Source organism: Nycticebus coucang, chromosome 10 (genome assembly GCF_027406575.1).
Source record: "Nycticebus coucang isolate mNycCou1 chromosome 10, mNycCou1.pri, whole genome shotgun sequence".
Taxonomy (NCBI): domain Eukaryota; kingdom Metazoa; phylum Chordata; class Mammalia; order Primates; family Lorisidae; genus Nycticebus; species Nycticebus coucang.
The window spans coordinates 102929084-102942114 of NC_069789.1; the positions used below are offsets into that span (position 1 = coordinate 102929084).

Here is a 13031-nt window from a genome sequence, read left to right on the forward strand (position 1 = left end):
CCAACAAGACACATTTCAGACTTATGACCTCCAGAATTATAAATATGATAAATTTGATGGTTGTATGCCTGAGAGGGTTTGCGCCTACATCAAATTATCCAACCCACACCTCACAGTCCTTTTTACATCATGAGTCCCATCACGCCTCCTAGTCTGGCAATACGTTAAAGCAGACCTTCAACATCTTACGGCATTCATGACCTTAGTGTCAAACTGCTTACTCTGTTCCTATTCCTACTATCAACTCTGAATTTCTCTAGGTCTATATCGTAGCCATTAGCACATGCATGGCTTCCTATGGATCTGCACCAGCACCAGAGGCACAGCTAGTCTCCACCGAGAGGCGTTGTAAGCATAGAATGCATATTAGATTTTGAAAACTTAAACACATAAAATAGTGTAAAATATCTCAGCAGTAACTTTAAACTGTTGATTGCAGGCAGGAATAATCAGACTTTGGATATGGCAGGTTAAATATATTATTAAAATTAATTGCACCTTTTTTTAATCTTTTTAATATAACCACTAGAAAACTTTCAGTTATATCCATGGCTTGCACTAGAATAGATCTCCACTATCTAGCACCATTCTACACCATTCTAACTTCTGCCTTTGGGGTTGATTGCATTGCATGAAACCTCACTCAGCCCTCAGGCCTGATGCCACAGCTCCTGGCTACATTCCTTGACTACTATTGCCCATTGTGTGGCTGATGGTGAGACACTGCTGGCCCTCCCCTAAGCCACATCAGAAAACCTAGCCACCCACAATAATGCTGCCTGAAGGCAGCTGGGCATAATTTACTCAAGCTTTGCTCAGCTGTGTGTAATGTGACCTCATACACTTGACACTCTGTCCTGTCAGTCCCATTTGACATTCTTTAAGTGCTTGTAGAGGGAAAAGAAGCACTCAGAAAAGATTAGCTCATTCACCAATTATTATAAACATTTTGGTTCCTCCTCCCCAGCCTTTTCTACATGTTTTAAGTTTATAAGTTAGAAATATTTTCTTAAAAGTAGCTGCATATATTAAGTTTGTAGGTATGTGCAGATAAAAGTATTGGAAGAGAAATTTCTAAAATATTTTTTTTTTTTGGTAGAGACAGAGTCTCACTTTATGGCCCTCGGTAGAGTGCCGTGGCATCACACAGCTCACAGCAACCTCCAACTCCTGGGCTTAGGCGATTCTCTTGCCTCAGCCTCCCGAGTAGCTGGGACTACAGGCACCCGCCACAACGCCCAGCTATTTTTTGGTTGTAGTTCAGCCAGGGCCAGGTTTGAACCCGCCACCCTCGGTATATGGGGCTGGCGCCTTACCGACTAAGCCACAGGCGCCGCCCTGAAATTTCTAAAATATTAACAGTGTTTTTCTCTGGGTAAAGATATGAACAGGTGGCTCAGCGTCTGTAGTTCAAGCGGCTAAGGTGCCAGCCACATACACCAGAGCTGGCAGGTTCAAATCCAGCCCAGTCCTGCCAAACAACAATGACAACTACAAGCAAAAAATAGCCAGGCATTGTGGCAGACACCTGTAGTCTCAGCTACTTGGGAGGCCAAGGCAAGAGAATCGCTTAACCCCAGGAATTGGAGGTTGCTGTGAGCTGTAATGCCACAGCACTCTACCCAGGATGAGAGCTTGAGGCTCTGTCTCAAAAAAAAAAAAAGATTATAAGCAGGTAATTTTTATTTTGTTTCGTAATTTTATAATTGTCTTCTAAAATGTCTATAATATACATGTATTGTTTTTATAATCAAAGGTGAAATCTTCAGTTTATAATCAAACTGCCAAGCCAGAGAAAACATGCAGGCAAAGTCTGCCTCCAGCAGCAAGGAAGGGAGAGGAAGATTGGGTTCCTAGAACTAAGCGAAGCAAGTCAAACCATTGGAGGATTCGCTTTAACCACCCTCAGGAGACAGACTGCACACACCTCTTAGTGGGAGGAGGGGGAGGTAGCCCAGGACCTTTGAGTGGGAATAAAGGGAGAGTGGGGAGACTTCCTGGGCAGATCTCCTGCACCAAGTAACAGATGAAGTCACAGGCTCCAGATCACTGTGTCCCTTCCTACGTAGGCACCAGCCACCCCACCCCACACAAACACGACCAGACAAAAACTGGTGTATTTGAGGAAAAGCAGTAGAACCACCAAAGACCCCCGCAGACTAAGATCCTTTCCCATCCTGCCCCAAATGTGTCTCTCCCTGCTGTCACGGTGCTGCATGTGGGATTCTCCACGGTGTGTCTAGTGCTGAAGCATCACAGGATAACAACAAGAGGACAGGGGACAGCACATAAGGTGTCCTCACTAAGCAGGTGCCTCCCCCAATCTGTGTTCATATCTGCATCCCAGAAACCCCTCCCTCATAGTGAGGGACTCAGGGAATGCCCAGGAAATGCCTGTGACTCCATCCTCCCCACCACCATCACCAGACTGCCTCAGCCAGCAAAGTATTTTTTAGTCAAACAGACCGTGGTTGTTTAATCTGCTCTATCATTAACAGCAGCGAGGTTTTGGACAAGTTATTTGTTTCACAATCTATAAAGTTGCGTCCAAGTGCCTAAGCGGGGGGGAGATCAGGCAAGACGTGTTCCTAAGCGGCGACTTCGCACATTCCAGGGGTGTTCACCAGGTACAGGAAGTGCACTGTCCGGGTGAAGCCAGCCTCCGTGTGGCCCCTCTCACCTCTCCCTTACCTCCCTTTATCCCTGTTCTCTCCCAGCTCTCCTAATGGACTAAACATCCCCCTAATGTTCATAAAACAGGAGCCTCAACTTGTGGTAGTCGCCCTCGTGCCCAGATGCCCCATCCCCATCTGCCACGGCTGGTTCACGACAATCCTGGTGGTTCCTGCAACTCAGCAGGGCTCCTTGCCTGTGCTGTCCCTTGAAATGGCCACACCCTTCAGAGGCAGCTCTCAAGGAGCCTAGAAAGAATCCTTGGATTTAAAGGAAAGAGGATAAAGTGAATGTACAACTTTCAAAAGTAAAAATTTAGGCGTGACTTTGTAGGTTCTCTGAAAACTAACCCAAGAAGCAACATTTGGAGTGAAATTGTTCTGCCCTTTCCTGCTTCCCCTTCTCCTCTAGTTTCTTTTCCCACCAACCTTTTCCTCAGATCGGGCTGTATGACTCACCTGGGGAGATTCAAAGAAAGATGTTTTTTCTTCCATTCTTGAGATACTTTACTAAGAAGAATATGTTCATGGGCGGCGCCTGTGGCTCAAGGAGTAGGGCGCTGGTCCCATATGCTGGAGGTGGTGGGTTCAAACCCAGCCCCGGCCAAAAAAAAAAAAAAAAAAAAATCTAACATTGGGTAAAACCTAATAAAGGAAGCTTATTAAATCTCCTATAAAAAAAAAAAAAGAAGAATATGTTCCAGCTCCATCCATCCATGTAAATGTGAAAGAGGTAAAGTCTCCATCTTTCTTTAAGGCTGCATAATATTCCATGGTGAAAAAATGCCAGGAAGGCCATGTTAACCAGTGTGATGAAAATGTGTCAAACTGTCTATAGAACCAATGTATGGTGCCCCATGATCGCATTAATGTACACAGCTATGATTTAATAAAAAAAAGAAAGAAAGAAAGAAAGAAAAAGATACGGTGTGTAACCCCAGGGAATTCCCTTTGTGAGGAAGGCAGCAAGACCATCCCAGTTACAAAAAGAATAAGGGGGTGGGTGGTGACCTACTTAGCTAGCCCATCCTTTCATTTTTTGCAAGACCATCCCAGTTATTAAAAGAATGAAGGGGTGGGTGGTGACCTACTCGGCTAGTCCAGTCCTTTCATTTTTCAAGTGAAAATGAAATGCACAGAGGAAAACTAGTGACAAAGAATCTACGTCAGCACTCGAATCGTCAGCAGTTTTTCAGACATGAGTGTGAAAAGGGAAAAGAAATACTGGCAAAATTAAGCTATCATAGAGAACATGGTTTCACAAAGAATTAGGCAGGTCAACAAAGAATGGTTTTAAGATGTGCCACCTACATTTATCAGGGAAGACATGTCGGGATTAATAAAGCAAGAAGGATGGCAGAAATTGATCAGGGAGCAAAACGAGAAAGATTTCTAATGTCTCCTAAATTGGGACTTCACATTGTAATGTCATGATACGCTGGGAAGTGGCATGATGACCCAACATTAACATAATCAAGTGCTGCTGATTATATTAATCAGCAGCTCCCAAAGGAAAGAGATATGAGCCTCTTCTTAAGCCTCTTCTCAACTATATGACTCAGAGGTGATCACCCCCACAAAAATTGCTTAGAGTTCAATACCAGCAACAAGCAAGAAACTATTCCACCAGGGAAATTCCAACTTCAAGTAATGCTAACTCAAGACCTATCAAATCTTCATATTTACTCTAATTTCCTGAAGCAAGCCTACGGCTGGAAAAAAATACATATGTAGGAATTTTCTGATATATCTTGATACCAAAAGCCATCATCCGGTACCCTTCCATGTAGCCAGCAGCAAGCAGGCTAAGAGACACGTAAGACCATTAAGGGGGGTTGGGGAGGGGTTGTTGCATGACCGGAGACGCGAACGAACAGCAGCTTTGCCGTGGGTGTAAACTCGCTCCTGTAATTATTAGGTCAAGAAACAGACTATACACCGTGAGATGGCATATAGCAAAATTCTTTAGTCCAAGTTTAGGTTTTATACTTTTCTAGTCACGTACACACTTAATCTATTATCTGTTAGTCTCATTATCTTCTTTTACCTATTTGAAATTTAACATGAAAGGAAATTTAACTTGAAAGGAAATATTTTGTTATCATATCAATACAATCACTTTGTAGTAAACCTCTTCTTCTAAACATTGTCTGATTTCCGAGCAAGGCACAAAGACGAAAGTAGCCACAGGGGAGCAGAGTTAATAGAAGAATGTCTTCAAGCATACACTCAGTTTACTCAGTATTAAGTAATGACTGTGTCCTTCCTTCAGGGCAGAGCACATATGGACCTCTGACAATATGTTATTAACATATGTCAACCCTCTGGCCCGTATCTCTGAGGAAGGGCGGTATGCCCTTTGATCTCAGGCTTCACGGGGTGTACTGCTTCAGAGAAAAGGCCTAAGAAATTTTAGCCTAACTCTGTGAGTAACCCAGGGGGGGTCCAAATCTCTTAGGCCTCTGGAAGAAAAGCAAGTCATTTTAAACTCACACTGAATTTACTTTGTGTGCTTGATGTAGGATATGTTTATTTCTAAATATTATCCTACAAGGGGTGGGGTCAGAGCTATAGAAAAACAATGGGGAAAAGGGAAGGAAGAAGGTGTGTACAGGGCCTTAGCTAAGACAAAGGGTCACGTTCTTTATTCCTCCAACAAGTATCTACTGAGTGCTGTGTACTCAGTACAGGAACATGGTGGTGAACAGTAAATAGGCCATGTTCTGGAGCTTACACAAAGCAAGGCAGATACACACCCAAACCTCAAAATATAATTCAGCACAATTAAGTGCTAAGTAGGAGCAAATAAGCTTGAGGAAATGTCCCAAACCTGGTCTGGGGTGTGAGGGGTCAGGTAAGGCTTCCCAGAGTAAAGACGACCAGAAGCCAAGGCTAATGCCAAGGTGAAAGGCGGTGCCTGTGGCTCAAAGGGGTAGGGCGCTGGCCACATATGCCAGAAGTGGCGGGTTCAAACCCAGCCCCAGCCAAAAACTGAAAATAAAAGAAAGGCATTATGACAAAACCTTCTTTCCTCCTCAACTAATGGATTTCTCATGTCCATTTATGGTCCAGACAAAAGAGCAAAGGCACTGACCAAAAGAAGTGGGTAATAGGACTGGAGGTTGAAACCAGCTGGCACCATGACAGAGGTGATGTTTAGGACAAACAGTGGAGCCCCAGTGGAAACAGTGGCTGGAGAACTGGGGAAGAGATGCTGATAGAGTGATATTTGTGGATAACCAACTTCTTTAGCTCAAACAGAATGTTACCTAGAGTCCACTGCTCAAATTGGCTCCTTTTTTCCCCTAGCACACTAGCCAACATCTGCAGGGCATGCTCAACTATCCTTCTAGAAGGGCTAAGAAGGTACTTTTTTCTCTTCAGTATTTTCTTTGAGAAGGTTGCCTTCTCCCTAAAAGACGGCAGAAAAATGTGTGTTCTCTGACACACAATCAGCTCTGAGAGTCAAATGAAACTGTCCCTGTGTTCACACACATAGGTTTTTCCAGCACTGTGTTAGGGTAGCATGCGCTGAACTCTTCATCAGACTCAGCACATTTAGACTTTTAAGGAGTATGGCTGCAAAAAGGAAGGAGATGAAGTGGTATGCAAGTATTTCAGGGGCTGCTGCCAGTAGGCCTCACACATGATACACACTGGGAGTTCTGACTGCCTTTGCTATTGCCTGAGCCTGATCTGCTGCCTGTGGACACTCTGGAGCAGTGTCACTGTCCCTTCCCCCATTTGTGTCTGGCACAGAAGTTCTGGCCCAGCTTTGGAGACAGACAATCAAAATCCACCTCTTGAAACACTGAGGCAATAGCCAACAGTGGTGGAGGCCCCACAGCCATCTGGGGCATCACAACTAGCCACTTCCTGACGTCAGACTGACTGAGATCTGGCAGAGGAGCTGGAGACTGAGGTTCCGGAGGAGAGGCAGGATTCCTAGCCCCAGAAAGAATGATCTCTCCGGGTGGCGCCTGTGGCTCAAGGAGTAGGGCGCTGGTCCCATATGCCGGAGGTGGTGGGTTCAAACCCAGCCCCGGCCAAAAAAAAAAAAAAAAAGAATGATCTCTCCACTTAAGAACAAGAAACTCTCACTGAGGACCAAAGGAGGCTGGCTTCATTTTCTCAGCGGACTCTTTAACTTTAGGGTGCAAACCAGCTTCTTAGTTGAGCCAATGGAAGGTACTCCTGCCAGATTCAGAAAAGAGCAGAGAAACACAACCAAACAATAGGAAAAACCTGTAACACACATGTGAGTACCTAAGTGAGTGAATTATAGCCACTCTTCATCTGCAGAAAAGACAAAAACAAGTTTAGTAGCCTATTTTGACTACCAGCATCACTACAAGGAGAAAATAATAATGTAAGTCCACAGGAAGTCTCCTTTGTCCCCTTTGTGTGTTCTTTGTCTGGTCAGCCTGATCCTTCCTACACAAGAACACAGAGGGAAAGTGGTCCCAGAGTTACCAGAGCAGCACAGAAGGCAGTTAGAAAGTGTGCTAAGCGGGGCAGGCACACAGAGATGACCTGAGCACTTCAGATTTATGATCTCTTATATGGTTAATGAAGTATCAAGTAGATCATTCTATAGTTCTTCTAGCCTGTTATTCCAAGGACTATATTGCATTCACCTCTGTAGACTCCACATTGTACACCACAGTTCTTGACCCATAATAGGTGCTCTGTAAATGGTAAGAACAATTCTTTCATTCTACGTGTACTTAATGAGTACCTTCTAGATACCAAGTTCTAGGGGCTAAGGAAACAACATATACCTTACTCTCATGGAGTTAATTTTCTAGTTTGAGGAACAAATTGTAAGGAAGTAAGCAAATATAATATTTTCAAATGTTAATAATACTAAGGGGAAAAGAAAGATTTAGAGTGATAAAGGTTCTATTTTACATGACGGTCAGAGAAGGCCCCTTGATAAAAATGAACATTTGAGTAAAGATCTGAACAAAGACACTCTTTCTAGGCAGAGGAAGTGTGCTTAGCATGGTCACAGAATGGCAATAAAGCCAGAGTAGCTACAACAGTGACCATAAGGAAAAGGGCAGGAGGTGACAGCACAGAGGTAGCTGGGGCTCAGAGAATTATTTTGATCATAATCTCAGATGGATTTTATCTCTTTGCGGTTGATCTCATTCTCTAAAATCTAAGTGAAGCTAGTACTAGTCATAGACAACCTTAGAAGTGAATTTACTGCCCACAGGTATTGCAAAGCACCCTTAAGCTAAATAAGTATAGGTATTAGATTATTTATTCTTTGGAAGATCTATCCTTCAGTGCATTCCCTCCAAAAAGACAATTTAGGGCCAGGCACAGTGGCTCATGTCTGTAAATCATAGCACTCTGAGAGGCTCCGGTGGGTGGATTGCCTGAGCCCAAGAGTTCGAGACCAGCCTGAGCAAAAGCAAGAATCTGTCTCTACTAAAAATAGAAAAGGTATCTAGGCATTGTGGTGGGTGCCTGCTACTCAGAAGGCTTAGGCAAGAGGATTGCTCAAGCCCAAGAGTTTGAGGTTGCTGTAAGCTATGAGGAGACTCTACCCATCATCTTTTCTTTATCTCAAAAAAGAAAAAGACAATTTAGAACAAACTAAAAAAAAAGGTACCTATGAGGTGGCGCCTGTGGCTCAGTGAGTAGGGCGCCGGCCCCATATGCTGAGGGTGGCGGGTTCAAACCCAGCCCCAGCCAAACTGCAACAAAAAAATAGCCGGGCGTTGTGGCGGGCGCCTGTAGTCCCAGCTGCCTGGGAGGCTGAGGCAAGAGAATCGCGTAAGCCCAGGAGTTAGAGGTTGCTGTGAGCCGTGTGACACCACGGCACTCTACCCGAGGGCGGTACAGTGAGACTCTGTGTCTACAAAAAAAAAAAAAAAAAAGGTACCTATGAACATTTCAAAAATATCTTCTTACATGATAATATTCCTGTTCTAGACTGGTAAGTCCACTAAGGTATGCTTTTTTTTTTTTTTTTTTGTAGACACAGAGTCTCACTTTACCACCCTCAGTAGAGTGCCATGATGTCACAGGACTCATAGCAACCTCCAGCTCTCTTGGGCTTTCGCGATTCTCCTGCCTCAGCCTCCCGAGCAGCTGGGACTACAGGCGCCCACCACAACACCCGGCTATTTTTTGGTTGCAGTTCAGCCGGGGCTGGGTTTGAACCTGCCACCCTTGGTATATAGGGCCAGCGCGCCCTACTCACTGAGCCAAAGGAATGCTTTTTTAAGGTTTATCTTCCTAATTCATACAGGTTTCTACTTCCTATCACACCCTGATGGGTCCCACCTGACTATTGTCTCCATGAGATTAACTTCCCAAACATCAAATTCCTCCCACCACTAAACAGGCAGGAGAAAAATTAAGTTAATTTGGGCTTCATGGCATTCTGATTCTGGAGCATTGGCCATGAAAACTTTGCAATTCTAGTACAAAAAATGTACCTAAATGCTGAGCGAACGCAGAGCCCTGAAATGAATAAACATTTCTCACTGAGGATGATATCAGGCACGGAGAATTCTGTTACTAAACCTATGAACATAGTTGTCCTTGCAATACTTTCTGATGTCAAAGTGACAAAACAGCAAGATACAAATAAAACAGCTTGAGTTAGAAAGAGGGGAGAAAGGGACTTAGGGATGGAAAGAGGAGTATGGAACAGAGGGAGATATGAAGAGGCAAAATACTTTGGAATTAACTGAGGGAAGGATGAGAATGAGCAGAACACACAGGAAGATAGAAAAGGATGCCATCCTGCACTGCTCAGCAGTATTATCTATGTCCTCCTGGACTGGACTCCCAGCATCTGGGTGGATTTGAGCAGCACCTCCCCAGCACAGAGTGCTCAGAGCCCTGGACACAGCCAGCACCAAATAGTTTTTGGAAGCACAAGGAAAACGGTTTACTCTTTCTTCCCCCTATTTTGCCATATAGCTCCCCGACTTCTATCAAATCTAGTTCAGGAGTTTCCCTTCTCTTTCTCTCCAGTTTCTTTCACTTCCCACCCTGATCTACTGTCAACTCAAGGTTTGAGCCCTCTGTTGCATTACCAGGCTTTCGAGGCCAGAGAGAAAATAGCTGGTAAAGGCGTTACCTTCTATGGCCAAGGACCAGCCACCATACTGAAAAGCTGCAAAGAGGCTACACAGAAGTACAACCAGGAAGAAGCAAAGATCAGAAAAGAAGCAGAAAGGAAAACAGCAAGGCTCCGTAGTGGTGTGGCTCAGATCTGCCTGTGCCTAAATTCACCGTGGCATCCTGTCCTTTCCAGAACCTTTCCAGAAACAAAGGTTCTCAGAGTAAGAGAAGGATGGAGGCACAGAGTGGGAAGAGGACCAAGATGAGATACTTAAGACTAGAGGGAGCCAGTGTGTGATAATAAAGGAGGTCTGTAAGTGGCAAGGGGCTTATAGAGAGGGAAAACAAGTGTCCTGGAAGGCCAGGTAGGAGTGAGGTCACGCGCGAAGCCAGTCCGTACTCGATTCCCCTTTGGAAGCAACATCTCTGACCCAGCTCGGACCAAATGGCCTCCACGATTTCCTCTTAGAAGCGTGGACCGCGACCTGCAGAACTACAACACTCACAGCGCCCGAGAGCCAGCCGAGCGGCCCCTTTCGATCCTCACTAGCCAGCGGGCTTAGCCAATTTCCTCTACTCGCAGCAATGAGAGGGGAGGAGAGGGCGCTTCCAGTCCCGTTACTTGTTCCGTTGGACCACTGGAGACTCCCGGGGCGAGTGCCAGGGCAAGACCGTAAGACAGCGCTACTACGGCTACATAAGAGTTCTGCCACTGCCCGCAACCCACTAACGGAACGCTAGAGTACCGCCGGGCCACCCCTTTTAACCCCCCTTCTCCACCTCTTCCGGGGCGGGCCAGACCCTGATGCACATGCGCACTTCCCCACTTCCGGGGCGGGTCTCTGGCTAGGAACTGCCTTTACCTTCTCGACTTGGGTGGACACCTAGACCAAAATGCGTGGGCGCTATGGAAGGCCCGGCAGCGGGGGCGGGTCCACCGTTGTTTGGTTTGCTGTACTGGAGACTAGGTATTTTGAGTACTTCTTTTTTTTTATTTTAAGTTTCAAAATAACCTTTATTCTGTTTGAAGATCTAATACAATGCATTAAAGCAACTTAAAACAAGACATAGCTCCATGGAATCTATAACTTGAAAATGTCAGAGGCACGCTCCCTCTCCCTCCCCCCTCCAGTTGCCTTGTAAAGGCAAAATTACAACTGACCATGACATCCTCCCTCTCGTCAAAAGACCAACTTTCCTTTTATATCTTTATTTTTCTTTTTCTTGCTTAACTTCGGGATGCAGCAAGGAAGTGTTGCTTAAAGAGTCCTAAAGCTGAGTGTGAAATTTGGACTCTGTAACGAACCAGCTGTGGTGTCTTAGGCAAGTCACTTAGACACGAGGACCCCGTGTCCTGACCAGTGAGACCAGACGGCTCTTGGGTCACAGACCTCCTCTTACTGCTGGGAAGACTGGAAATGATGATGAGTGCCCACAGCCCTGCAGGTCCCTGTGTGCAGCAGCGAGGCATCTGTCCAACACTGACGTTGACAGATGGAGACCAAGGGCTGGAAACGGGGAGTGGGGGGGGCGTCAGCTGGAAGGAGAGGTGGGGAAGGAGACGCTTGTCTCGAATCAGAAATTCGGGATGATCCTCTAGCTACATATTTTCCTCCTTTTCTCCATCCCCACTGCCGTTCACAAATAACTATCATCTCTCACTTAAATTATTTCCGTCTCCAGTCCCCTCCTCATCCCCTGCTGAATCATTCTGAGATGCAGATTTGATCACTAAAACATTTCATGGCTTCTCTTTGCCCCCAGAATAAAATCCAAACACCTAAAGGAGGCCTTCGTGGCCTGACCTTTTCTTAGTCCCCCAGCCTTCTCTCCGTCTGTGTTCCAGTCATCTTCACAGGTGATCATTCCTTTAACAAACTCGGGGGCTTGGGGCGGGGGAGAGAAGCTTTTTGCATATGGAAGCAATTTAATGAACATTCTGAATGCTACAAACACAATCCTGAGGAGATTTTAACTAGTACCTTCAACCATACTCTCAGTTCTCTCCTCCAACCCCAACAGTCTGTGGTTATCTTTTTATTTAGTTATTAGAAGTCCAGTCTAGTGTGGTCCACTTAAAAACGTCGATCTCACAACAAATTTTTCACTGCTTTCTTCCCCTCAGCACCAGCCAGACTTCAACAGTGGAACTTGGTTTGGCCAAGTGATGTATTCTGCCTTTGAATAAATGCCTCTCTTCCCCTAAGGACCTGGAGGAAGAATTGGGGAGGGTTGGAGAGTGAGGGGATGTAACTGCACCAAATGTCTGTTGGTTGTGTCTGTCTTTCTGGTCATGGATACCCTCCATTTGGAAGGTGCCTAAATACTAGTTCTTATGGGCACATGGGTTAGTTTCCTGGGAACTCTCGCAGTGCACAATCCCCTCATGAGACATTAGCTCCAGCTTAACTGCATCCCATAACCCCCGAGTTCTTGCCCTTGGTGGTATAAGTAGGCTTCCTGGCTTGGTTTCTAGGTCCTTTTGAAGGAGAACAGCAACATGGCTCACACCCTCTTCAGTTCTACACTGTTCATTTAGTTCATGGGAAATTCACACTGATTTCCACAGTTTGTTTGACTCACACATCCTTATTAAATCAAATGGTAAGAGTGACAACTCTTCCCTGTCAACTTTCTCTCCCTGCTTTAGTGATCACAGAGAGCAGATCAACAAGCCCATTGGCCTATCTCCGACCAGAGACTGAGCTGCTGCTCTCTCCTTGCTATGAGTGTTTCTCTTGCAGACCCCTCACTTGAAGAAGAGGACAAAAGACAATGCTTGATCCGTTTGCTGAGGACACAGGTCTCCACCAATGCCCTTTCACTTCACCTCCATGCCATGCTGAATTTATATCTAGGAGAGATTGAAGATGAGGTACTACTGCACTATGGTTCGGGGTAGCAGAACTGACTTTCCACCTTTTAATGCCACTTCTTTAGTGTTAGTGCAGAATAGCTCTCTAGGTGACCTTGGACCAACCTAGTTCTCCCCTTTTTCTTATTTGCAGTTCTCTAAGACTAGCTACAGAATATGCTGGGAATGTAATATCCTGAGATAGAAGGAATCGCCTGAGACAGGCCAGGCTTTGTTCCTCTCTCCCCTGGAAGTAGAATGTCCGTCAGAGCTTTGCCCATTGAGTCATATTGCACCTGAAGTAGATAACCCAGGGTGTGCTGTTTAGGGGGCCCAAGTGGAACACATGCAGAGAAGTCCATCTTGAGCTTCATGGGACCAGCTCTGAGTGGATCCTAGATTTCTTTTATCCCTTA

At 45.4% G+C, this 13031-nt stretch overlaps 1 protein-coding gene across 3 annotated transcripts in view; it reads right to left on the reverse strand.

Moving 5' to 3' along the window:
- Positions 1–13031, reverse strand: part of LOC128596262 (antigen-presenting glycoprotein CD1d-like) — a 59600-nt gene that overhangs the window by 42632 nt on the left and 3937 nt on the right. The gene's annotated exons all lie outside the window — the stretch shown is intronic.